Source organism: Dasypus novemcinctus, chromosome 4 (genome assembly GCF_030445035.2).
Source record: "Dasypus novemcinctus isolate mDasNov1 chromosome 4, mDasNov1.1.hap2, whole genome shotgun sequence".
Lineage (NCBI taxonomy): Eukaryota > Metazoa > Chordata > Mammalia > Cingulata > Dasypodidae > Dasypus > Dasypus novemcinctus.
In genome coordinates this window covers 79,758,840-79,784,922 of record NC_080676.1, presented here as the reverse complement: position 1 = coordinate 79,784,922, position 26,083 = coordinate 79,758,840, and the positions used below count along the sequence as shown (strand labels likewise).

The window sequence follows — 26,083 nt, the reverse complement described above, 5'->3', positions numbered from 1 at the left end:
TAAGGTCATTATAAAAACATTAAACGTGTAGTTATTAAAATATCATAAATTTGTTTACATAAGAAAGTTTATAATTGGATTAGATAAACAGATTTAATTCTATCCTGTGGAATTTATGTATAGTAATGATTTTGTCCTTGACATACAATAATAGATACTTTGTCACTTCAGGGAAGAGCTCAATATTGGTCAAGAGACAAATGTATAAAAGGGTCCTGAAGGCCATATTTGAACTGCTAGGCAGGAGAATTATGACCTGATTTTCTAATCTTTGACACAAAAAATTCTAAATTCTTTTAACTCATGGATGTGATAGTGATGCAGAGCGTTTTAGGAGATATAAAATTGGAATAGAAAAGAAAGACTTCTGAAGTAAATACTAAAAAATCAGGGAAATGAGAGAATGCAAGAGAGGAAAATGGTATATACAGTCATCTTTCTACTTATTCAGATAAGGGATGGTCATGGGAAGTGGCAGAAATTAAATACAGCACTACTTCAAAAATATATGTCATGGTTGGAAGAGTACTGACCTAGAATTATAAAAAAAAACAAAACACCACCTTGTACTAAAGCTTGTATGTATGCTAAACCTTATAATCTTGGGCAAGCCATTTATCTTCTTTGGGCCTCAGTTTCCTCATCTGTAGAATGAAAATGAGTATTTCTGCTCTACTCACCTAGAAGGGTTATTGAAAAGATCATACAGGACAATGAGGGTGAATAATAAATGTATAAACTAGAAAGGGTGATAAAATTTATATTTATTTTATTTATATTATATTATTTATATATTATTTATTTATATTGTTTTTAAAATTTGGGTGGAATGAATATAAGTATAGGCTTATAAAAACACAAGGCAACAATTTTCAAATAAATTATAAGGATAGCTATATAAGCTGTGCACTAATACTACTAAATCTTACTAAATGGAGAAATTACTATGGCTTCTTTGGATGGAAATCTCATACTTAATTGTGAGTTATATGACTTTATTACAGGTTACCAGAAGTATAATAAAATATATAAAATGGGTTAAGGGAATTCCAAATTAGAACTGTTATTAAAATGGGGACTTATTTAGACTCACTGATTGTGCAAAGAAAATTCTATTCCAAGTTCTAAGACGTTGGCACTGTCTGGGTACTACCTTTTGAACATGATCCGAATTCATGTATAAATCTAGACTTGCTTTTTTGAAAACCATCCTCCTCCACTATCTGATTAATCATCAAATCTTATCTATTCTATTTCCCTCATGTTTCTGAAATGTGTTTTCTTTTCTCCATCCCCTTCCTATTTTCTTGCTTGGTCTCTTGAAATTACTTCATAACTGATCTCCTCACATCTTGTTTCACCTATTCCAATTAATTTTGTTATGTTGATAATAGTGGTTATTTCTGAAATTCAGTGCTAATTATGTCATTCCCTGGTAAAAATTCTATGTTGCTTTCTCTAGAGCACTGATACTGTACGAACAAAAAATCTTATGTAAAGCCACAATACATAAAATCTATTAAAAATAAATATGGTACTTTCCTGGCATGCATTTATTTTATATATTATAATAATAAATTTTATAGTCAATCAATAAACCTTTTTAAGATTTCGGTTTAGTTAATATTATTCACAAACAGTAGGATATTTGCTAGTCTTAAAAAATAAAATGTAAAGCTACAGCCTTCTTAATAAGTGACACATCTATAAGAAATTCAAAAAACACAAAATGGCACAAGCTTTGGTTCAAGGTCAGCAAGGTACAAGTTAATGCTTTGGTTTATTGAAATCTTTTTAAGTTCCATATATATGCATTTGAATACCCATGTTTTTCAGATATTTGTTTCAGATATTTGTTAAATACCTTTCCTGAATTTGAGGTCTATGAAACACAATTTGAAACTTGCTCTATACAATAAGTTAGAAACTGCTTGACTGGCATATAGTTCCCTTCAGAAGGGATTCCTAGTTACGGTTCCATCATCATTTCCTTGATTCCCTAGACATACTGCATTTCCTGAAAGCACAATATTTCATCCTCTCTTAAGACCTTCTCACATGCTATTGCCTCTGACTAGAATATCTCTTCTAGCTTTAATGAACTGCAGAACTCTCAATTACTTTTTACGTCACAATTCAAACACCACCTCCTCCATTTGACCAGCTGTGGTGACACTGCTTCCTCATGTACCCTCAAGGCAGGGTTAGTTGTTTTTGTATTTTTCAAAACCTTTTATTGTGAACTGGTCAGTTTAAGTTTTCATTCTTAATTTCCCTCAAATCACACATGCGTGCATTTGTTTGATTTTTTTAAACATAAATTTTTTTTTTTTTTATTGACTTTGTAATAATATTACATCAAAAATATATATGTGAGGTCCCATTCAACCCCGCTCCCCCACCCCCCCCTCTCCCCCCCCAACAACACTCGTTCCCATCATCATGACACATCCATTGGATTTGGTAAGTACATCTTTGGGCACCTCTGCACCTCATAGTCAATGGTCCACATCATGGCCCATACTCTCCTCCATTCCATCCAGTGGGCCCTGTGAGGATTTACAATGTCCGGTGATTGCCTCTGAAGCACCATCCAGGGCAGCTCCATGTCCCAAAGACACCTCCACCTCTCATCTCTTCCTGCCTTTCCCCATACCCATCGTCCACCATGTCCACTTTTCTCAATCCAATACCACCTCTTCTATGTGGACATTGGATTGGTTGTGTCCATTGCACCTCTATGTCAAGAGGAGGCTCAAATTCCACATGGATGCTGGATGCAATCCTCCCATTTTCAGTTGTAATCACTCTAGGCTCAATGGTGTGGTGATTGTCCTTCTTCAATTCCATCTTAGCTGAGTGTGGTAAGTCCAATAAATCAGATTGTAGGTGCTGGAGTCTGTTGAGGCTCAGGACCTGGCTATCACATTGTCAGTCCAGAGATTCAAATCCCCTAAATATATCTTAAACCCCAACGTTAACTGCACCTCCAGCACATTAGCATGAAAGTCTTATGAAGGGAGATCCCATCTGAGTCCAGATTCATCACACATAAACACCATTTCCAAAGAGGGGCCATCTGCCCTGGTAGTTAACCCCATCAGCCATGGCCATAACTCTCATGGGTCTCTTTAGCCTTCAAAGGAACCAATATCTGGGGGTTGTATCTGCTTTATCTGTCTCTCTGACTCTGCTCAGTTGTGCATGAGGGCAATCCTTCTGCCAGCCTCCAGACTCTTTTTTAGAAACTCGTAGCCATATAAACTCATTTCTCCTTTCCATTTCCCCCTTACTTTAGGTCAAACAGCATTTTAAAGTCATGTTATTTTATGTAGACATGGATATTCTGCTGATCCGCATTGAACCTTCCGTATAAGGTCCTTTTCCAGTTGCATCATCAGTTGGTATTTGATAGTGGTCCCTCGTTGCCAGGGAGGCTCGTCCCCGGGTGTCATGTCCCACGCTGGAGGGAAGGCATTGCATTTACATGCTGAGTTTGGCTTCGAGACTGGCCACATTTGAGTAACATGAAGGCTGACAGGAGGAAATTCCCAGGCACAATTTTAAACATAAATTTTATTGATACATATTAATAAAGCATAAATCCATCCAAAGTGTACAATCAATGTTATTTGATAAAATCACAGTTTCCATTCATCATTTCAATCATTATTAAGCATTTTTATTATTCCAATAATAACAAAAACAAAAACAGACAAACCCTCATTATCTGTCAATCTCTCTACGCTTTCCCTGCTGTACGTAGCTGCTATTGTTTCCATCTCTCTAGTTTATTTATATATGTATTTTGTAAAAACAGTGTTGTGTATGCAGTATTACCCATATTTGTATTTCATATGACATTCCCTATATATACAGTCTCATGTTACATTTTAACTTTCCTTCTAGTAATATATATGACCTTAGACTTTTCCTTTCAACCACTGTCATACCCATACAATAGCACTGCTAGTTACAAACACCATGATATGCTTTCACCATTTCTATTTATTTCCGAAGATTTACAAACAACTTTTTAAACCAATTCTGCTTAGATTAACCTTCAGCATTCCATTCTCTACCCTCATTCTATTTTCTGGTTACTTATATTCAAGTTATTATCTCCATGAGTTTACACAATGTATTTAGTTCATAATAGCGCAGTCATGAGTATTTGTCCTTTTGTGTCTGGCATGCTTCACTCAACATAATGTCCTCCAGGTTCATCCTGTTGTCATGCTTCACAATTTCATTTCTTCTTACAGCTGCCTAATATTCCATCATGTGTATATACCACAATTTTTTAATCCATTTATGATTTGATGGACACCTGGGTCATTCCATCTTCTGGAAATTGTGACTAATGCTACTATGAATATTGGTGTACAGATATCCGTTTGTGTCACTGCCATTTATTTAAGTCTTCCTTGGTTTCTCTTAGTAATGTTTTGTAGTTTTCTGAATACAGCTCCTTTATGTACTTGGTTAAATTTATTCCTAAATATTTGATTCTTTTAGTCACTATTATGCATGGAATTTTTTTTTCCAATTTCCTCCTTAGATTGCTTATCAGGAGTATATAAGACTACTATTGATTTGTGGGTATTACTCTTGTATCCTGCCACTTTGTTGAATTTGTCTATTCTAGTAGCTTTGCTGTGAATTTTTCAGGATTTTCTAGGTAAAGTTTTACTTCCTTTACTATTTGGGTACCTTTTATTACTTTGTCCAGCCTAATTGCTCTCTCTAGGACTTCTAGCACAATATTGAATAACAGTGGTGACAATGGGCATCCTTGTCTTGTTCCTGATCTCAGTGGGAAAGCTGTCAGTCTTTCACCATTGAGTACAATGCTAACTGCATGTTTTTTATATATGCACTTTACCATATTAAGGAAACATCCTTCTATTCCTATCTTTTGGAGTGTTTTTATCAAGAAAGGATGCTGTATTTTGTCAAATGCCTTTTCTGCATCAGTCGAGAGCAGCATGTGATTTTTCTTCTTCAGTTTATTCATGTAGTTTATTACACTAATTGATTTTCTTGTGTTGAAATGCCCTTGCATATTTGGGGTAAAACCCACTTGATTGTGGTGTATAATTCTTTTAATGTGCTTTTGAATTCAGTTTGCAAGTATTTTGTTGAGGATATTTGCATTTGTATTCATTAGAGATATTGGTCTGTAATCTTTTTTTTGTAGTATTTTTATCTGGTTTTGGTATTAGGGTGATGTAGGCTTCATAGAATGGGTATGGTAATGTTCATTCCTGCTCAATTTTTTGGAAGAGCTTGAGCAAGATTGGTATTAGATCATCTTTGAGTGATTGGTAAAATTCATCTGTGAAGCTGTCTGGCTCTGAGCTTTTAATCTTTGGGAGGTTTGTGATGACTGCTTCACTGTCTTTATATGTTCTTGGTTTGTTGAGGTCTTCTAGTTCTTCTAGAGTCATTGTAAGGTTGTTTGTTTCTATGAATTTGACCTCCTTGTCTATCTTGTCTAGTTTTTTTGGCATACAGTACAGTTTACAGTATCCTCTCATGATTTCTCTTATTTCTGTGGTTCAGTGGTAATGTCGTCCCCCACCCCCCCAGCTCTGTTTTTATTTGTGTCTTCTTTCTTTTTTTCTCTGTCAGTTTAGCTAAGGCTTTGTCGATTTTGTTGATCTTTTCAAAGAACCAATTTTGGTTTTGTTGGTTCTCTTTAATGCATGTTTGTTCTCAATTTCATTTATTCCTGCTCTGACCTTTACTATTCTTTCCTTCAGACTGGTTTTGGATTAGTTTGCTGTTCTTTTTCTAATTCCTCCAGGTGTGTAGGTAGAACTTCAATTTTAGGTCTCTTCTTTTTTTAATGTAAGCATTGAGGGCTATAAATTACCCTTTCAGCACTGCCTTTGCGGTGTCCCATAGGTTTTGTTATGTTATGTTCTTTTACATTCATCTCAAGATATTGGCTGAATTCTCTTGCAGTTTATTCTTTGACCACTGATTATTTAAGAGTGTGTTGTTTAATCGCCACATATTTCTGAATTTTCCCTTTTTCCATCTGTTACTGAGTTCCAGCTTTTTTCCATTATGATTGGAGAAAATGTTTTGTATAATTTCAATTTTTAAAAATTTATTGTGAATTGCTTTGTGCCCCCACATATGGTTAATTCTGGAGAAGAATCCATGAGCACTTGAAAAGAATGTATATCCTGCTGTTTTGGAATATAAATGTCTATTAGGTCTAATTCATTTATCATGCTATTCAAGCTCTCTGTTTCTTTATTTACCTCTGTCCAGTTGTTCATCCAATACTGAGAATGGTATATTGAAGTCTCCAACTATTATTTAGAGACATCTTGTTCTCCCTTCAGTTTTGCCAATGTGTGCTCTTGTATCTTGTAGTGTCCAAGTTAGGTTATTTCTACTTGGCGAATTGCTCCTTTTGTTAGTATATAATGACCTTCTTCATCCCTTTTAACAGTTTTGCGTTTAAAATATATTTTGTCTGATATTAGTATTGTTACTCCAGCTCTTTTTTGGTGTGGTGTATCTTTTCTGACCTTTCACTTTCAACCTGTTTGTGTCCTTATGTTTGAGGTAAGTCTCATATGGCATATAGATGGCTCATATTATTTTTCATCCATTCTATGAGTCTGTCTTTTGATTAGGGAGTACGATCCATTAATAATCAATGTTTTTTACTGTAAAGGCATTACCTACTTCATCCATTTTGTCCCTTGGCTTTCTGTTGTCATATCTTATTATTGTCTGTCCTTTTATCCTTTAATTTATCCCTCCTAATAATCTTCATTTCTACACTCTTTTCTAGGCCTCTTGACATTGTTTTTTCTTTTCAGGCTGCAGCACTCCTTTAGCATAACTTGTATTTCTGGTCTTTTGGTAACATACCCTCTCAGTTTTTGTCTGTGAAGACTTTAAACTCACCCTCATTTTTGTGGGAGAGTTTTGCCAGATATAGAATTCTTGGTTGGCAGTTTTTCTCTTTCAGTGCCTTAAATACATCATAGTACTTTCTTGCCTTCATTGTTTCTGATGAGAGGTTGGCACTTAATCTTATTGAGGTTTGCTTGTATGTGTTGCTTTGCTTTTCTCTTGTTTCTTTCAGAATCCTCTCTTTATCTCTAATATTTGCCATTCTGAATAGTAGGTGTCTTGGAGTAGGTCTAGTTGAATTTATTCTGTTTGGAGTGCATTATCCTTCTTGGATGTTTCTATTTATGTCTTTCATAAGGGTTGGGAAGTTTTAAGTCATTATTTCTTCAAATATTCTTTCTGTCCCTTTTCCATTCTCTTTTCCTTCTGGAACACTGCTAACTTGTATGTTTATGCATTTCACATTGTCATTCAATTCCCTGAGATCCTGTCCCATTTTTTTTTCCATTTTCTTTTCTTTCTGTTTTCCTGTCTTTTCCAGTTTATATGTTCTGTCCTCAAAATCACTAATTCTGTTTTTGAGCAATTCAAATCTGCTGTTATGTGCCTCTAATGTATTTTTAATCTCATCCATTGTGTCTTTCATTCCCATAAGGTTTGTTACTTATACTAACTTTTCTTTGTAGGCTTTCTAATTGTTCTTATGCTCACCCAATGTCTTCTTAATATCCTTTATTTCTTTAGTCATATTTTCCTTCATTTCTTTGAATTGATTTAGGAGATTTGTGTGATTATCATTGATTAGTTGTCTTAAATCCTGCATCTTGTCAGGATATTTGGTTTGTTACTTTGGCTGGGCCATCTCTTCCTGTTTACTGGTATGGTTTGCAATTTTTTGCTGATGTCTAGGCATGTGAATATGTTGGTGAATGTACTCTGATGGTCAATTTCTCTCTTTTGCCTATTGTTTTTTCCTTTTTCCACAGCTCTTCTTTGATTTTTGGTTTAACTGCTTCTGAGTCTTTAATATTGCTCAGTTTATGTTATCAAACTCAGGCCAGGGACTCACAATAGGGCACAGATTTTCTCCCAGTTATTGGGCCTGAAGAGAGACCTAAACCCCCTTGCATTTACTCTGATATTTTCTGTATAGTTACTATGGGGCTTAAAGTTTAACCACATAAGTCTATAACAATCTTGTTTGCTTTGATACCAACTTTACTTTAGTAGTATATACAAACTATGTTCTTTTACCCTTTTGTCCTCCCCTGACTTCTATGTAGTTTTTATCACAAATTATGTGTTATACATTATGAGTATAAAACTACTGATTTATCATTACCTTTTATGCATTTGTCTTTTAATTCCTGTATTTTGAAACCAAAAATACAATAGTACTGACATTTATATTTATCCATGTCTTTACCCTCATAGGAGACCTTTATTTATCCATGTGGGTTCATTATGTTGTCTTGTGTCCTTTCCTTTCAATGTGCAGGACTGGACTGTTGATGATGAACTCCTTTAGCTTTTGTTTATCTGGAAATGTTGCAATCTCTCTATCACTTTTTTTCTTAAATTAGAGAAATGTGGGTTTTCAGGAAAATCATGCATAAAATACGGGGTTACCATATACTATCCTATTAATAACACCTTGCATTTGTCTGGAACATTTGTTAAAATTGATAAAAGAACATTTTTATAATTATACTATTAACTGTAGTCCATGGTTTATGTCATGGTTCACTATGTTGTACAATACCATAGATTTTTTTAAAAAAGTTTGTTAATAACTTATATATAACTGAAAATTTCTCCCTTTTAACCTTTTAACCACATTCAAGTATATAATTTAGAGCTGTTAATTATGTTCACAATATTGTGCTACTATTTGTTACCAAAACTCTTCTATCATCCCAAATAGAAACTCTGTACAACTTAAGCATTAACTCCCTATTCCCTACCCCCATCCTGCCCTCTGGTAAAGTATATTTTATATTTTGATTATGTGAGTTTGCTTATTCTAATTATTTCATATCAGTGAGATCATACAATATTTGCTCTTTGATGTCTGGCTTATTTTACTCAACATGATGCCTTCAAAGTTCATTCATGTTGTTGCATGCATCAGAACTTCATTCCTTTTCATGGCTGAATAATATTGTTTGTATATAACACATTTTGTCTATGCATTCATCTGTGAATGGGCACTTGGGTTGCTTCCATCTTTTGGCAATTGTGCATAATGCTGCTATTATGTTGTGCAAATATCTATTTGAATCACTGCTTTCAAATCTTTTCTTCTTCTTTTTTTTTTCAAATCTAGACCTTTTGTCTAGATGTTCTGTCCATTAATGAAAGTGGTGTATTGACAACATAGAACCATCTATTTCTCATTTCAAATCTGTCAATGTTTACTTCATATATTTGGGGACTCTGCTGTTAGGTGCATATATACGTATAATTGTTACATCTTGTAGAATTGACCCTTTTATTAGTATTTAATGACCAACTTTGTCCCTTGTTACAGTTTTTGACTTCAAGTGTATTTTATCTGATATTAGCATAGTTTCCCCAGCTCTCTTTTGGTTACTATGTGCATGGTATATTTTTTTCCTTCTTTTCACTTTCAACCTGCTTATGTCTTTCAATTTAATGTGAGACCCTTGTAAGAAGCATATAGTTGAACCATGCTTTTTTAACCATTATACCAATCTCTGCCTTTTGACTGGTGTGTTTAATCCATTTATATTTAAAGTAACTACTGACAATGCAGGACTTTCTTCTGCCATTTTGCTAGTTAATCTTTATAAGTCATAACTTTTTTGAACCTCAATTCTTCTCTTAATGCCTACTTTCATATTTATTCATATTGTACTATATTGAGTCCCTTCTCATTTCTTTCTGAATACATTTTTTCACATATTTTCTTTGTGATTTCCATGGGTTTAAAATTTAACACCCTTAAGATATCAGTCATATTTGATTTGATAACAACTTGATTTTGGTAGCATACACATGCACTTTTCCTATACCCATCTATCCCCCCTTACCTTTTTTCGTACTTGTTACAAATTATATCTTTGTACATGGTATGCCCCAAACTATAGATTTATCATTACTTTTTATGCATTTGCCTTTTAGCACCTGTAAGATATAAGTGGAGTTGCATACCAAAAATACAATTCAGCATTTAAAATTGCCTATGTGATTACCTTTACTGGAGGTCTTTATTTGTTTATGCTGCTTTGAACCATAGTGTTGTGTCCTTTCTTTCCAGTCTGAAGGACTCCTTTTAGCATTGTTCATAGGGCAGGTCTAGTGGTAATGAATTACCTTAGCTTTTTGTTTTTTGGGATTGTCTTAATATCCCATTCATTTATGAAAGAAGTTCTCACTGGACCCAAAGTTCCTGGTTGAAATTGTTTTCTTTCAACACTTCAAGTATTCCAGTTCATTGTCTTCCTGCCTTCATGGATTCTGATGAGAAATTGGCACTTAATCTATTTTGGACTCCTTTGTATATAGAATGTTGTTTTTCTCTTTTCTCTTTCAGAACTCTCTCCTTTTCCTTTGCATTAGACAGATTGACCAGGATGAGTCAGTGTGCATTTCCTTTCAACCTGTTGGTGTTCTCTGGGCTTCTTGGATTTGCATATTCACATTTTTTACTTAGTTTGGGAAGTTTTCTGTCATTTTTTTTTACTACTCCTTCTACCTCTTTTCTTTCTCTCTCTCCCTTTCTCCTTCTCTCTCCCTCTTTCTCTTTCTCCCTCTTTCTCTTTCTCTCTCTCTCCCTCCCTCCCTCCTTTCCTCTCTTCCTCCCTTCCTTCCTTGCTTCTCTTGGGGCTCCCATAATGCCTACACTGGTATGCTTGATGGTGTCCTAGAGAGGTCTGCTAGCCTATTTTAGTTTTTTATAATTAATTTTTCTTTCTGTTTTTCAGCCTGACTTTTTCCCATTGTTTTGTCTTCAAGTTGATTGAGTCTTGGTTTCTTCTGCCTGCTCCAGTTACCTTTTTTAGGGAATTTTTCCTTTCATTTATTGTGGTCCACTACTTCAGTGGTTCTGTTTGGTTCATTTAAAAATTTCTATCACATTATTGAGACTTTCATGTTGTTCATTCATTGTATTCTTTTTTTAAAAAGATTTATTTATTTATCACCCCCCCCAGTTGTCTGTTCTCTGTGTCTATTTGCTGCGTCGTCTTCTTTGTCCGCTTCTGTTGTTGTCAGTGGCACAGGAATCTCTGTTTCTTTTTGTTGCATCATCTTGCTATGTCTGCTCTCCGCGTGGGCAGTGCCATTCTTAGGCAGGCTGTACTTTCTTTCGCACTGGGCGGCTCTCCTTATGGGGCGCACTCCTTGCGTGTGAGGCTCCCCTAAGCAGGGGACACCCCTGCGTGGCAGGGCACTCCTTGCACGCATCAGCACTGCACATGGGCCAGCTCCACATGGGTCAAGGAGGCCCGGGGTTTGAACCTCGGACCTCCCATGTGGTAGATGGATGCCCTAACCACTGGGCCAAGTCCGCTTCCCTCTTTGTATTCTTGTTATCCTTTAGTTCTTTCTCTGTATTTTCCTTCATCTCCTTGAGCATATTGAAGATCAGTTTTTTAAAGTGTTGTTCTGGCATGTCACATACAGTCTGGCCTTCTTCATTGTTTTCTGGATTTTTTTTACTCTTCCTTTGGTTGGGCCATCATTTCCTATTTCTTTGCTTTGAATCTTTTCTTGTACTTCATATATTTTTATATTATAAAATGTTAGTTCTGGAATTTATTTCCTGAGATGTCTGTTTCTTGAATTTGTATCCAGCTAGTGATATGTAAGAGATTTTCTTGAGTGTCAGGAGCTCACACACCAAGGAAACCTTAGCAAAACACACCTGTCACAGTCTTTGCATTGCCTGGGGCTCTCATTCAGAGTTGCCCTCCTATCAAGAAGGTCCCCCCAAGGTGAATGCAAAGTACAGGGTCTTCCCTGTGTTTTCTGGGCCTGTGTCTTAATCAAATTTAGGAGTTCCCCTCTTTATAGGAATTTGAATGCTCCCTCTACTCTTCAGGAAACAGACCTTCTGCCTCTCCCAGGTGCTCCACTTCTGGACTTAGGAAAGCCTTTGCCACAGGCCACCTAATTCAATTGTTTCTTACCCTTCTTTCACTTTATCATGCTGCATTTGCATGGAGGGCAAATTCTGAGGGCAGGGCATGTTGGAGAGGAGTTTCCCAATTCAGTTATTCCCAGTTGGAACAAGGCCAGGGACCCACAATGGGAGTGCCAGCCAGCTCCAAACTACCTTGGGCTTCTCCTGCCCCTTGCCAGCCATTTTCCCACCTCTGGCCTTTTCCAGAGGCAACCTAATTTCTGAATTCTGTTACTATAACTTTGTCTTGCCTATTTTTGGGCTTTATATAAATAGAATCATAGTATGTAGTGTGTGTGTGTTTGTGAATATAAGTGTTTATGGCTTCTTTCACTCAGCATAATATTTTGAGGTTCATCTATGCTATTCCTTTTTATTGCTGAGTAGAAGCCTCAAAAGTAGTTTTAAAAATTTAAAAATTTTTTGAATGTCAGGAGGTGAACTCTGAATGAGAGCCCCAGGCAATGCAAAGACTGTGACAGGTGTGTTTTGCTAAGATTTCCTTGGTTTGTTAAAAAAAATTTTTTTTAATTAAAAAAATTCAAATATTTTTATTAAAATTATTTTTTCTGTATAAATATAGATATTCTTATTACAGAAACATTACACAAAAGTAAAGAGAAAACACTCCCAACTTATCCATACTTCAAACCCACAGAGGCAGGCAACAATGATTGATTTTTGTGGTACCTATCAGGTCAGAGTTTTTGATGTTTAGTTTTTTTTGTTATGTGGAAATACAAGAAGATGACACAAATGAGAACAAAGAAAGGTTATTTATTAAGAGCTTGCTATAGCAAGGGAGTCAGCCACCATCTATCTTTTTTTTTTTAAGATTTATTTATTTATTTCTCTTCCCTCCTCCCCCCACCTGCCCCAGTTGTCTGTTCTTTGTGTCTATTTGCTGCGTCTTCTTTTGTCCGCTTCTGTTGTTGTCAGCGGCACGGGAATCTCTTTCTTTTTGTTGCATCATCTTGTTGTGTCAGCTCTCTGTGTGTGCGGCGCCATTCCTGGGCAGGCTGCACTTTCTTTCACACTGGGTGGCTCTCCTTACAGGGCGCACTCCTTGCATGTGGGGCTCCCCTATGCGGGGGACACCCCTGCATGGCAGGGCACTCCTTGCGCTCATCAGCACTGTGCATGGGCCAGCTCCACACGGGTCAAGGAGGCCTGGAGTTTGAACCGCGGACCTCCCATGTGGTAGATGGACGCCCTAACCACTGGGCCAAGTCTGCTTCCAGCCACCATCTCTTGTGCTAGTCAGAGATTTAAAGGCCGGCAAGTAGGTGGAAAAGATTTCTACTGAGAAAAAAGGGAAGGCCTCAGGTATGCTCTTTTTTCTTTTTTAATTTCTTTAAATTTAATTGTCTTTTTTTTTTTTTAAAGATACATAGATCACAAAAAATGGTACATTAAAAAATCTAAGAGGTTCCCATATACCCCACACCCCACCCAACCCCACTCCTCCCACATCAACAACCTCTTTCATCATTGTGGCATATTCATTGCATTTGGTGAATACATTCAGGTATGCTTTTATTGAAGGTTTTGGCAAGGGGAAGCTAGAGGTAGGCTAGCTGGAAGTAGGACATTGGTTTGTGATTGGTTTGGGAAGCATATTTGCCTTTGTCTGGATGGTCTTGAATTGGAAATTTAGGAAGGCAGACTGCAAAATTTAGGGAAGCTGGCAGTCATTGGCCGAGTCCTAATGGTTCTTTGCTGATTGCTGTAAAGCTTGTGGTTTGGCTTCCTGAACTTGTTGCTTCAGGAATTGTGACTTAGTTTCCCAGGCTGGCTGTTGTATTGGTTGTGGATCATGGTCCTATTGTCATATACTTTCTGGCCATTGCTCTGTTTTTATACTCAGTCTCAGTCACATTTTGGTATGTGTTACAGATATTATGAAGAATGTTACATCCTAATTTTTTTCACTCAACATTATAACAAATATTTTTCCATGTTATTATGAATTTCTATTTACATAAATTTAATGACTCTATAATAGTCCATCTTGTGGATGCACTCTTCCTTTAGTGTTGAAAATTTAGGTTGTTTCATTTTTTTCCATTATAAAAATAACGTTGCTATGAACATCTGTGAACATTGAAACTTCAGTCTATTTAGTATTATTTCCTCACATGAGATTCCTAGATATAACATAGTTGGGTTATAGGCGGGTTATCTATTTTGCCCAATTTTAACTCTCTCTAATAAAATTTAATTGCCAGTTTAATATGCAGGGACCAGCTTTAGATATTAAATTTTTTTTCTACTTAAGTAGGAAAGAAATAGACTTTCATATTTTTTTTTAATTTATAATTTTTATTAGTGATCCTGATGATTTTCCCATATACTTTTTAACTGGTTGGATTTCTTCTTTTTTGAAATATCTTTCCATATCCTTTACCCTCTCAGCTATTAGTTTTTAATAATTTTCTGTTAGTTTGTATAAGATCTTTAGATACTAAATATATGAATATTTTTGTTTTATTTTTGTGAAAATATTCTCCAGCTCATTGTTTGCATCTTTTCATGTTTTTCCTAATACATACACATTTAAATTTTTATGTAGTTAATGAACTCTTTTTAGTGACTTATCTCCTAGGTAAGGAAATTTGCTCTACAATCCAGAGTTTTGTTTGAGCATTTATTTCTATATTATTTTATTCTTGGGGTTTTAATCTTTTATATTTTAACATTTTATCTAGCCAGAATTTGTTTTGGTATATAGTATGACTCTAAGATGATTTTCCCTCAAGCATTTAATCAGTTGTACCATGTGTTTATTAACTGGTTCTCCCCTTTTCCACTGATTTGTGATAATCCTTTGTCATATATTAACTATCAATATGTGTTAGGATTTGTGTTTGAGATACTTATGTTCTTCTTTCTTTCTGCCTATTCTTGTACCAATACCATAATTTCAGCCTGATTAAATTCCAGGCTAAAGACTGGCCTGAAATAATCTGTAGACTGGGTTTTGGAATTTTTAAAAGAAATATAATGCCCATGCCCATCAGCCAAAGAGTGCATACCTGTCGTCAAACAAATCTGGATTTATTACAACAAGGAAGACTGCCTACCATGGGGAACTCTGAGACATCTTAGAAGATATTAGGAGAGGCTTGTGTTAGGTTCAAAGTGTGAACTGGGTTTCACTGAAAGTGGGAACAGTTCTATCATCTGGCATCCTAGGAATTTTTATCTAGGAGATAGAAGGAAGGGAGTGGGGTAAAGATATAATTTGTAAAGAAGTAACAGTTACTTATGTTATGAGCTGAATGAAGGGAACAGTTCAGCATTTTTGTGGTTTGCATAATATACTTATTTTTATCACACATGATTCCAGACATGGTTCCAGAGTGGCCTTGTTGTTTGATGTTGGTTTTCTGTGAAATTCTTCATGTTCAACAGGAGAACACCTTGGCAGTAGCTGTTAGTGCCAAGCAAGCACCTGCTGTTAGGGACAATACTTTTTTGTTTGTTTTGTTTTGCCTTTCTTAGCAGTTTATTTATTATTTTTTAAATTATATTTTGGTTAAATACATATAAAAATTTGCCGTTTTAACCATATTAAATGTACAGTTCAATGGCATTAGTTATATTCATAAGGTTGTACTACCATTGCCATTATCTATATCCAAAACTTTTCAGTACTGTAAACAAAACAGAAACTCTAACTTAATAAGCAATAATTCTCCATTCCCCTCTTCCCACAGCTGCTGGAACATCTAATCTAATTTTTGTCTCAGTGAATTTGTGTATTAAAGTATTTCATATAAGTAGAATCGTACACCATTTGTTCTTTTGAGTCTGACTTATTTAACTTAATAAAATGTCTTCAAGGTTCATCCATTTTGATGAATTTCATTACTTTTTATGGGTAGCTAATATTCTGATGTATGTATATACCACATTTTGTTTATCCATTCATCTGTAATGGACACTTGGTTTGTTTCTATCTTTTAGCTATTATGAATAAGGCTGCTATGAACTTTGCAAGTACATGAGTCCCTGTTCTTCTTTTTCTCTTTAAAATATGCCTAGGAAGAGACCTCCTGGGTCATATGGTAATTCTGTTTAACTTTTTGAGGGAATGCCAAATTTGTTTTACATTCCTTCCAGCAATGCATTAGGTTTCCAATTTCTCCTCCCCAACACTTTTTATTTTTTGTTTTTTTGATAATAGCCACTTCAGTGGGTATGAAGTGGTATCTCATTTTGATTTGCAATTCCCAAATGACTAATGATGTTGGGAATCTTTTTATGTTCTTAGTGCTTAATTATGTATCTTCTTTGGAGAATTATCTATCAAAGGCCCTTCAGAAGTTTATTACTTTAAAGTAGCTTTTATAGCTAAAGTTGCTACAATTTGTTGCTAAGTAGGTTTGCTATAACAAGTAATAGAAATTTTTCTCTTTGATAGCCTACAATCTATATTGACTGATTTGTATTTGTTATTTAATTGCTGGACAACAGCTATTGTTTAGTATAATTATATACTTGAAATATTGCGCTTGAAAACAACTCACCTAAACAAGTATAGCAATTTTTTGAGTTCTTTTTATTTGCCCTATTTCTCTATTTATTCACATTTTCTTTTCATCTCCTTGTTGAGAAAATAAAGCAGATTTTATTTCTTCCACATAATACTCCATAGCAGGAAGACATTTTTAAGTCTACTAGGTAAATAGAGGATTTGAAGTGATTCATGGTTTTCTGAGCATACTCAACCAAGCAAATCATTTTAGTATTTTTATATAACTATGTGAATCCTTGAAATTCCATTTTCTGTGGAAATAAAACTAATTTTAAAAAATCCTTCAGGAGACTCTGAAGTGTATATGTCTGGGTGAGGTAAGTTGACTGTGATATTTCTTGTTTTTAAGTTTTATTGAAGTATGTCATTCATACATGAATATATATAAACAATAAGAGTGAAAGTTGTGGACTTACAGAACAAACATGCATATCATCGTACAGGGCTGCCATAAATCACCTCATCACCAATACCTTGCACTGTTGTGAAGCATTTGTTACAAACTGTGGAAGAACATTGTCAAAATATTACTACTAACTATAGATCATATCTTATGTCTGGTTTATTTTTCCCCCAACCCACCTGATTATTAACACCCTGTACTAATATTATGCATTTATTACAGTTCATGAGAGAACATTCTCATATTTGTTCTGTTAACCACAATCCATATTCTACCACTGGATTCCCTGTGTTATACAGTCCTATGCCTTATATAATACATTCAAAGTCTATACTCTGTGGCTGTCATTTTTATCACAGAGTTGTGCTATCACCTCAGCCGATTTTAGAATGTTTCATTACTCCAAAAGGAAAAATCTCATACATCCTTATAAATTTTCCCATGCATCACCATATTCTTAACACTGTAAAAGAAGAACATCCCTATGTTTATACTATTAACCACAATCTTCAACCACCACTGAAATCACTATTTTATTGTCCCTAGATTATTCTCTAGCTTCCTTTCAATTGACAGACTAGCACTTTCAGCCAAAATCACATTTATAAATCAGCAGTGTTAGTTATACTCAATATAATGTGTTACCATCAATGCTATTCATTTCCACACTTTTAAAATAAACCTTATTAAAAATTCTACAAACTGTAAGCATCAGCTCCCATTTTCAACCCACATTCTGTTTCCTAGTAACCTATACTCTAGAGTTTACCTCTGTGAGTTTGCTCATCGTATTTAGTTCATATTAGGGAGACCATACAATATTTGTCCTTTTCTGTCTGGCTTATTTCAATCAACATACTATCCTTAGGGTTCATCCATGTGTGTCCCAATTTCATTTCTTCTTACAGCTGAATAGAATTCCATTGTATGTATATACCACATTTTGTTTATCCATTCACTGGTTGATGGATACTTGGGCTGTTTCCATATATTTTAGCAATTGTGAATAAAACTGCTATGAACATGGATGTGCAAATGTCCATTCATGTCTTTGCTTTCAGTTCTTCTGAATATATTCCTAGGAACAGGATTGATGGATCATATAGCAGTTCTATACTTAGCTTTTTGAGGTACTGCCAGACTGTATTTCTCAAAAGCTGCACCATTCTATGTTCCTACCAACAGTGAAGGAGTGTTCCTATTTCTTCTCCCTGGCATTTGTAGTTTTGTGTGTGTGGTTTTTTGTTTTTTTTTTTTAAATAATGGCCATTCTATAAGGTGTGAAATGATATCTTATTGTAGTTTTGATCTGCATTTCCCTAATAGCTAGCGATGTTGAAATATTTTTAATGTGATTTTTGGCCACTTGTATTTCCTCTTTGGGAAAAGTGTCAGTTCAAGTCTTTTGCCCATTTTTAAATCGGGTTGCTTGTCATTTTATCAGTGGGTTGTATGAGCTCTTTACTTAACATGGGTATAAACCTTTGTCGGATATGTGGCTTCCAAATATTTTCTCCCACTGTGTGGGCTGCCTTTTCACATTCTTGATGAAGTCCTTTGAATCACAAAAGTTTTTAAGTTTGAGAAGGTCCCATTTATCCATGTTTTCTTTCATTGCTTCTGCTTTTGGTGTAAGGTTTAAGAATGTACCACCTACCACCAGGTCTAGCAGATGTATTCCTAAATTTTCTTCTAGGAGCTTTATGATTTTTGCTTTTATATTTAGGTCTTTGATCCATTTTGAGTTCATTTTTGTATAAGGTTTGAGATAGGGGTCATTTTTCTTTCTTTTGGCTATGGATATCCAGGTCTCCCAGCACCATTTGTTGAATAGACTGGTTTGACCCAGCTGGGTGGGTTTGAAAGCCTTGTCAAAATAATTTGACTCTAGAAGTGAAGGTCTATTTCTGAATTATCGGTTCAGTTACATTGGTCACTATGTTTATCTTTATGCCTGTACCATTATCAGTATATCAGTATCTTCATGCCTGCACATCAGCTTTATTACTGTAGGTAAGTAATATGATTTAAAGTCAGAAAGTGAGAGTCCTCCAACTTTGTTCTTTTTAAAGAAAATTTTGACTATTAGGGGCCCCTTATATTTCCAAATAAATTTGATCATTGGTTTTTCTATTTCCAAAAAAAAAAAGGGGGGGCTGTTGGGATTTTTATTGGGATTGTGTTGAAAATGTAAATCAGTTTGGGTAGAATTGACAACTAATGATATTTAGTCTTCCAATCCATAAACATAGAATGTCCTTCCATTTATTTAGGTCTCCTTTGGTTTCTTTTAGCAATGTTTTGTAGTTTTCTGAATACAGCTCCTTTATGTCCTTGGTTAAGTTTATTCCTAAATATTTGATTCTTTTAAACACTATTATACATGGAATTTTTTTTCTGACTTCCAGTTCAGACTACTCATCAGTAGTATATAGAAATGTTACTGATTTTTGCATAGTAATCTTATTTCCCTCCACTTTGCTGAACTTGTCTATTAGTTTTGGTAGCTTTGTTATGGATTTTTCAGGATTTTCTAGATATAGGACCATATATCATCAACAAATAGGGAAAGTTTCACTTTTTCCTTTCCTATTTGGGTGCCTTTTATTTCTTTGTCTAACTTAATTGCTCTCTCTAGAACTTCTAGCACAATATTGAATAACAGTGGTAACCATGGGCATCCTTGTCTTCTTCTTAATCTCAGTGGGAAAGCTTCAGTCTTTCACCATTGAGTACAATGCTAACTGCAGGTTTTTTATATATGCACTTTACCATATTGAGAAAGTTTCCTTCTATTCCTATCTTTTGGAGTGTTTTTATCAAGAAAGAATGCTGTATTTTGTCAAATGCCTTTTCTGCATCAGTCGAGAGCAGCATGTGATTTTTCTTCTTCAGTTTATTAATGTAGTTTATTACACTAATTGATTTTCTTGTTTTGAGCCACTCTTTCATATCTGGGGTAAAACCCACTTGATTGTGCTGTATAATTCTTTTGATGCATCTTTGGATTTGGTTTGCAAGTATTTTGTTGAGAGTATTTGCTTCTGTATTCATTAAAGACATTGGTCTGTAATGTTTCTTTTTCATAGTATCTTTATGTGGTTTTGGTATAAGGGTGATGTTTCCTCATAAAATGAGTTTAGTAGCATTCCTTCCTGTTCAATTTTTTGGAAGAGCCTGAGCAAGATTGATATTTGGTTGTCTTTGAGTTATTGGTAGAATTGACCTGTGAAGATATCTGGTCCAGGGATTTTAGTTTTTGGGAGGTTTTTGATGACTGTTTCTTTGTCTTCACATGTTCTTGGTTTGTTGAGGTCTTCTAGTTCTTCTAGAGTCAGTGTAGGTGTGTTTTTAGGAATTTGTCCATTTCATCTATATTGTCTAGTTTGTAGGTGTACAGCTGTCCATACTATTCTCTTAACTCTTATCTCTGAGGAATCGATAGTAATATCACCCTTCTCATTTTTTTTCAGAATTAAATTTTATTTCCCATTGATAGAAAGTGTGAAAAAGATTTACATTTTCCCACACAACAGCAAAATTTTCAATGGAATGAGATATCTTACCATAAATAAGTTATAACTGATTTGTGTAACTGAGTATTACTGTTTATATTTCATTGAAGTAAAGGACAGTACATTTGTAAATGTTTGTTTAAACTTTTAAATCCAGACATAAACATATGGCTCAGTTATTGACATTCTATATTGTATATGGCCAAATTATTTCCATTATCAATTAATATCCATTTATAAAGATGCAATCCCACCATTGTTTTAGTCAATTGGAAAACAGCCAAAAAATTAACAGTTTTAAAATACCCAAGCACACATTTCAATTATATATTAAACCACATGGTAAATATACCATATATATCAAGTTACAACTAACCTTTATTACTCAGGCACAAATAATTTTTTAGCAGTAATCTGAAATTTTTGACTATATAAAATAAAAAGACTTCTATTTTTGTTTGCACAGAAACTAATTAAGATTATTAGAATAAAGTCAGAATTTCAAATAAATTCATTGGCAGATAAAAATAAGGCAAAATTTTCTGATTTAAATTTTCCATGGTAGTTGGTTTCAAACAGGTAAAAAACAAATTAACAAACCTTATGCTACAAGGAAAATCATCTTAGACCAAATCATCTTAGAAATGAGAATTTTTAAGATCAAGTCTTACATATTTCAGAACATACTAGAGTATTCTTCCAGTTGATTACAGAAAATTAAAATCACAGAATTATTCCTGTTACCTGAACTAAAGATTCTAATAACTGAATAAGTCTAAATTTGGACTAAGTTACAATTGAAGAAATAAGTAGTACATAAGTTTTAAGTGATATATGATTTCGCTATAAGTATAAATACATCATAAATACCATATATCTGTGATTAAGAATGTCAGATTACAGTTACAGCATTTATTAATACCAGATGTCTATGCAAGGGAGCAATATTTAGTCTCCTATGAAGTATAATAAAGGAAGAACATATCTTTTCTAGAAAGGAGAAAAGAATATTAAACGGAAGTGATAGTTAAAAAAAGAAAAGACTAGTCCCCAAAATAAAAGAGCCATTAATTGAAGAGAGCAATAGTATTACTCGTCCACTAACACTTAAAAGAATATATAATAATATAATACTATCTCATTCTTATTTTGTATTACAATTATTGTGTATAAATGAGTAAATATATAAAAATACGACTACTGTATGATGACTAGGCAATTTTGGAATAAATCCATAGTCTAAGTCACAGTGCACTTTAATCATTATATTTTAACTGTTCATTTATACATTTATACCTGAAAAGATTTTCATTAAACATACAAATAATTTCCAAATGACATAATAAAAATTCTGATTGCAATATTTTATTATTTTTCTAAATTACGATTGAGATAAAGAAGTGAGCTGCATTACCTATTTTAATACTAATATACTCTAGGATCATATTCTATACATGCGTAGAAACAAAAGAACATACATTTCCCATGAGAAGACATTGTTTAGTCTGTGTCACTGCTATGTATTTGTAAAACATTCTATACTGCAAACAAGAAGTTTCAATATTGGGCACATTTAAAGGTTTCTATTGCAATGATGCTGGTTTACTTCTACACAAGGTCTGTTAGTGATGTCAGTTAACTAATGGTAAGACTTTATCAACGAATTGCTTGATATCCATTATTTCCTGGTGACCTGAACTGTGCATCGTGCTCTCATGGGATTTGAAGATTACATTGGCTGGATTTACCAATGTTTTTAGCCTTTCAGCGGTAAGAGAAACAAACATTAGGGGAACTAAAGAGTTGCAATCTCCATGGCACTAGAGGATAGAAATATCTTTATTAGCACCACTGATAGTACCCTGTGGAAATGAATCCCAAAGTGGAAAGCAGCAACTGAGTGCAACAACACCTGCCAGTTTCTGCTTATGTGAGGTAAGAGCAGTATGTAAAGATAAAGCTCCTCCCTGAGAAAATCCTTCCAAAATAATCCTGTTAAAAGGAATTCCATTCTTTACCTTTTTGTCTATCAAAGTTTTGATGTTTTCTGATGTCTTATTGATTCCAGGTTTGTCTTCCTGTGAATTGGGCAAAAGCCCAATAATATCAAACCAAGGGAGCATATTCGTGTTCATAATTAAGGTAACAGGCATAGCTGGTGTATGCAGGCAGATGTATTTGATGTGTGAACTTCTGATACCTGCAAAGTCTACTGCCCATCCATGTCCTGTATCTCTCAATTCATGAAGAAAAATAACGGCTTCTGTGGCCTTGTGGACAGCAGGCAAGGTGGTAGGCAGCAAGGCTTTGTTGTAGCTTGTGCTCAGCTCTGTGGCTGGGAGTCTAAATTGGAAGTGGAGCTGTGGATGGTGCCCATTGCTCCCCTGATGAGAGATGCCCCTCTCATTAATGATTTTATTTATTTGCATCTTCTCTTTTTTACTTGTCAGGCTAGCTAAGAGTTTGTCAATTTTGTTGATCTGCTCGAGGAACCTGCTTTTGATTTTATTGATTTTTTTTCAATTTCATTTATTTCTTCTCTGATCTTTATCATATCTTTCCTTCTACTTGGCTTGAGATTAGTTTGCTATTCTTTTTCTAGTTCCTCCATGAGTGCAGTTCTTTGATTTTGGTTTTTTCTTTTTTTAAAATGTAAACATTGAGGGTTGTAAATTTCCCTCTCAGCATTGCCTTTTCTGTATCCCATAGGTTTTGATAAGTTGTGTTCTCATTTTCATTCATCTGGATATATTTACTATTTTCTCTTGCAATTTATTCTTTGGCTCACTGACTATTTAATAGTATGTTGTTTAATCTCCATATATATTAGTTTTCTCTTTTTCCATTAGCTATTGATTTCCAAATTCATTCCATTAGGATTAGAGAAAGTGTTTTGTGTAATTTCAATCTTTTTTCTTTTTAAGTTTATTGAGAACTTCCTTATGACCCAGCATATTGTCTGTCCTGGAGAAGGATCCATGAGCACTTGAAAAGCACGCATATCCTGATGTTTCGAGGTACAGTGCTCATGGACCTTCTTCATCTCTTATAACAGTTTTGCATGTAAAATCTATTTTGTCTTATATTAGTATCGCTACTCCAGATCTTTTTTTTTGGTTACAATTTGTGTGGAATATCTTTTTCTAACTTTTCACTTTTAACCTCACTGTGCCCTTAAGTCTGAGGAGAATCTCTTATAGACAGCATATAGATGGCTCATATTTTTTTATCCATTCTATTTTTTTTTTTATTGGAGAGTGCAGTCTATTAACAATCAATATCATTACTGTAAAGGCATTACTTACTTTGTCCATTTTATCCTTTGGCTTTCCGTTGTCATATCTTAAAAGATTGTCCTTTTACCTTAGTTAAGTTACCCTTACTAAATAATCTTCTTTCCTATACTCTTGTTTTAGTCTCTCATCCTTGTTTTTTCCTTTCAGGCTGCAGTACCCTTTTATCATCTCTTGCAAATCCAGTCTTTTGGTAACATACTCTGTTTCTGTTGTCTGTGAAGACTTTAAACTCACTTTTTTTAATTACCTTTTTTTTTTAAAGATACATAGATCACACAAAATGTTACATTAAAAAATATAAGGGGTTCCCATATACCCTACTCCTCACATCCCCCACTCCTTCCACATCAACAACTTCTTTCATTAGCATGGTACATTTGATGAATACATTTTGGAGCACTGCTACACAGCATGGGTTATAGTTTACATTGTAGTTTCACTCTCTCCCAGTCCATTCAGTGGGTTATGGCAGGATATATAATGTCCTGCATCTGTCCGTGCAATATCACTGAGAACAACTCCAAGCCCAAAAAATGCCCTATATTATACCTCTTTTTCCCTCTCCCTGCCTTCAGCAATTACCATGACCACTGTCTCCACATCAGTGTTATAATTTCTTCCATTGCTAGAGTCACAATAATTCTATAATAGAATACCAGTGAGTCCAATCTAATCCATATTTTATTTCTACATCCTGAGGACCCTGGGTGGTGATGTCCACTCCACCTGTAAATTGAGAGTGGGTTTAGATCCTACATGGCTGATGGATGGGGTTCTCCTGCTTGTAGTTGTGAACTCTCTCAGTTCCTTGGTGTGTTAGTTGACCATCCTCACCTCCTTGTTAGAGGACCTGGCTAAGACCAATGAACTGGAGAGTAGGTATTGCAACTCTGCTGAGGCTTAGGGCCCAGCTGGTGTGTGGACAATCCAGAAATTCAAGTCTCCGGGGCATATATCAACCCCAGCACCAACCACAGGCTCAGTAAAAGTGACAGAAGAGGCATGTGTAGAAAAGTCACATCTGAGTTCAACTCCATGACATGCAGAAGCACAAATTCCAAAGTAGGGCCACTGGCAAGGCACTGAACTCCAGAGCCATCTGCCATGACTGTAGGACCTGGGTGTCTCCATAGCCCTCAGGAGACCCCCAGGGGTTGTATCTACTTTGGCTGTCTCTGAGATCCTGCTGAGACGTGTGTAAGCGTGACCCCTCTGATGAACTCCTGGCTCATTTTGAAGTCCCTTAGCCATATAAACTCATTTGTCTTTACCATTTCCCCCTTTTATTCAAGGTCTTTTTTCTAGTTGCATCACCAGCTGGTGCTTGGCTGTAATCCCTCAGCACCAGGAAGTCTCATCCCTGGGACTCATGTCCCATGCTGGGGGGAAGGTAATGCATTTATATGCTGTGTTTACATCATTAATATGATCTTTCTTCTTCAGCCTGTTGAGATGAATTACATTAATTGATTTTTTTAAAGATTGAATCAGTCTTGCATATATGAACTAAATCTTGATTGGTTTTGGGGCACAATTGTTTTTATGCATTGTTGGATTTGATTTGATAACATTTTGTTGAGGATTTTTCATCTATATTCACATTAGATATTGGTTTGCAATTTTACTTCCTAGTAATGTTTTTATCTGATTTTGATTTTAGTGCAATGCTGGCCTCATAAAATGAGGAAGAGTTTCCTCTGCTTCTATTTTATGAGCGATTGTGGAGAATTGATATAATTTCTTCTTTAAAAGTTTGATAGAATTCACCAGTGAAACCATCTGGGCCTGTGCTTTCTGTTTTAGACTATTACTAATTATTGATTCAATTTCTTTAATAGATATAAGCCTGTGCAAATTTTCATAGATTATATGTATTCATCAGAGTTCTCCAGAGAAAAAGAACTGATAGGAGATAAATGCATGTATGTATGTATGTTTGTGTTTGTAAATATATTAAGAGATTTATTATAGGAATTGGCTTACATTGCCTTTGGCAATCTGAAACCCTGATGATAGTGAAGTTGAATTCCCATAGGGAAATTGGAAGACTGACATAGAGGCAAAAATTCTTCTTTCTGACTTTTGAAATCCTCAGTTCTGGCTATAGCCTCCAACTAATTGGATTGAGAGACTGCCCACATTGCTGATGGCAAATTCCTTTGGGCGGTGGACTTGGCCCAGTGGTTAGGGCGTCCGTCTACTACATGGGAGGTCCACGGTTCAAATCCCAGGCCTCCTTGACCCGTGTGCAGCTGGCCCTTGCACAGCGCTGATGCGCGCAAGGAGTGCCCTTCCATGCAG

At 35.1% G+C, this 26,083-nt stretch overlaps 1 protein-coding gene and 1 pseudogene across 21 annotated transcripts in view; one reads left to right on the top strand and one right to left on the bottom strand.

Moving 5' to 3' along the window:
- Positions 1–26,083, top strand: part of STXBP5L (syntaxin binding protein 5L) — a 441,734-nt gene that overhangs the window by 2,496 nt on the left and 413,155 nt on the right. The window lies entirely within an intron of this gene.
- LOC139438782 (acyl-protein thioesterase 1 pseudogene) lies at positions 22,118–22,915 on the bottom strand (annotated as a pseudogene).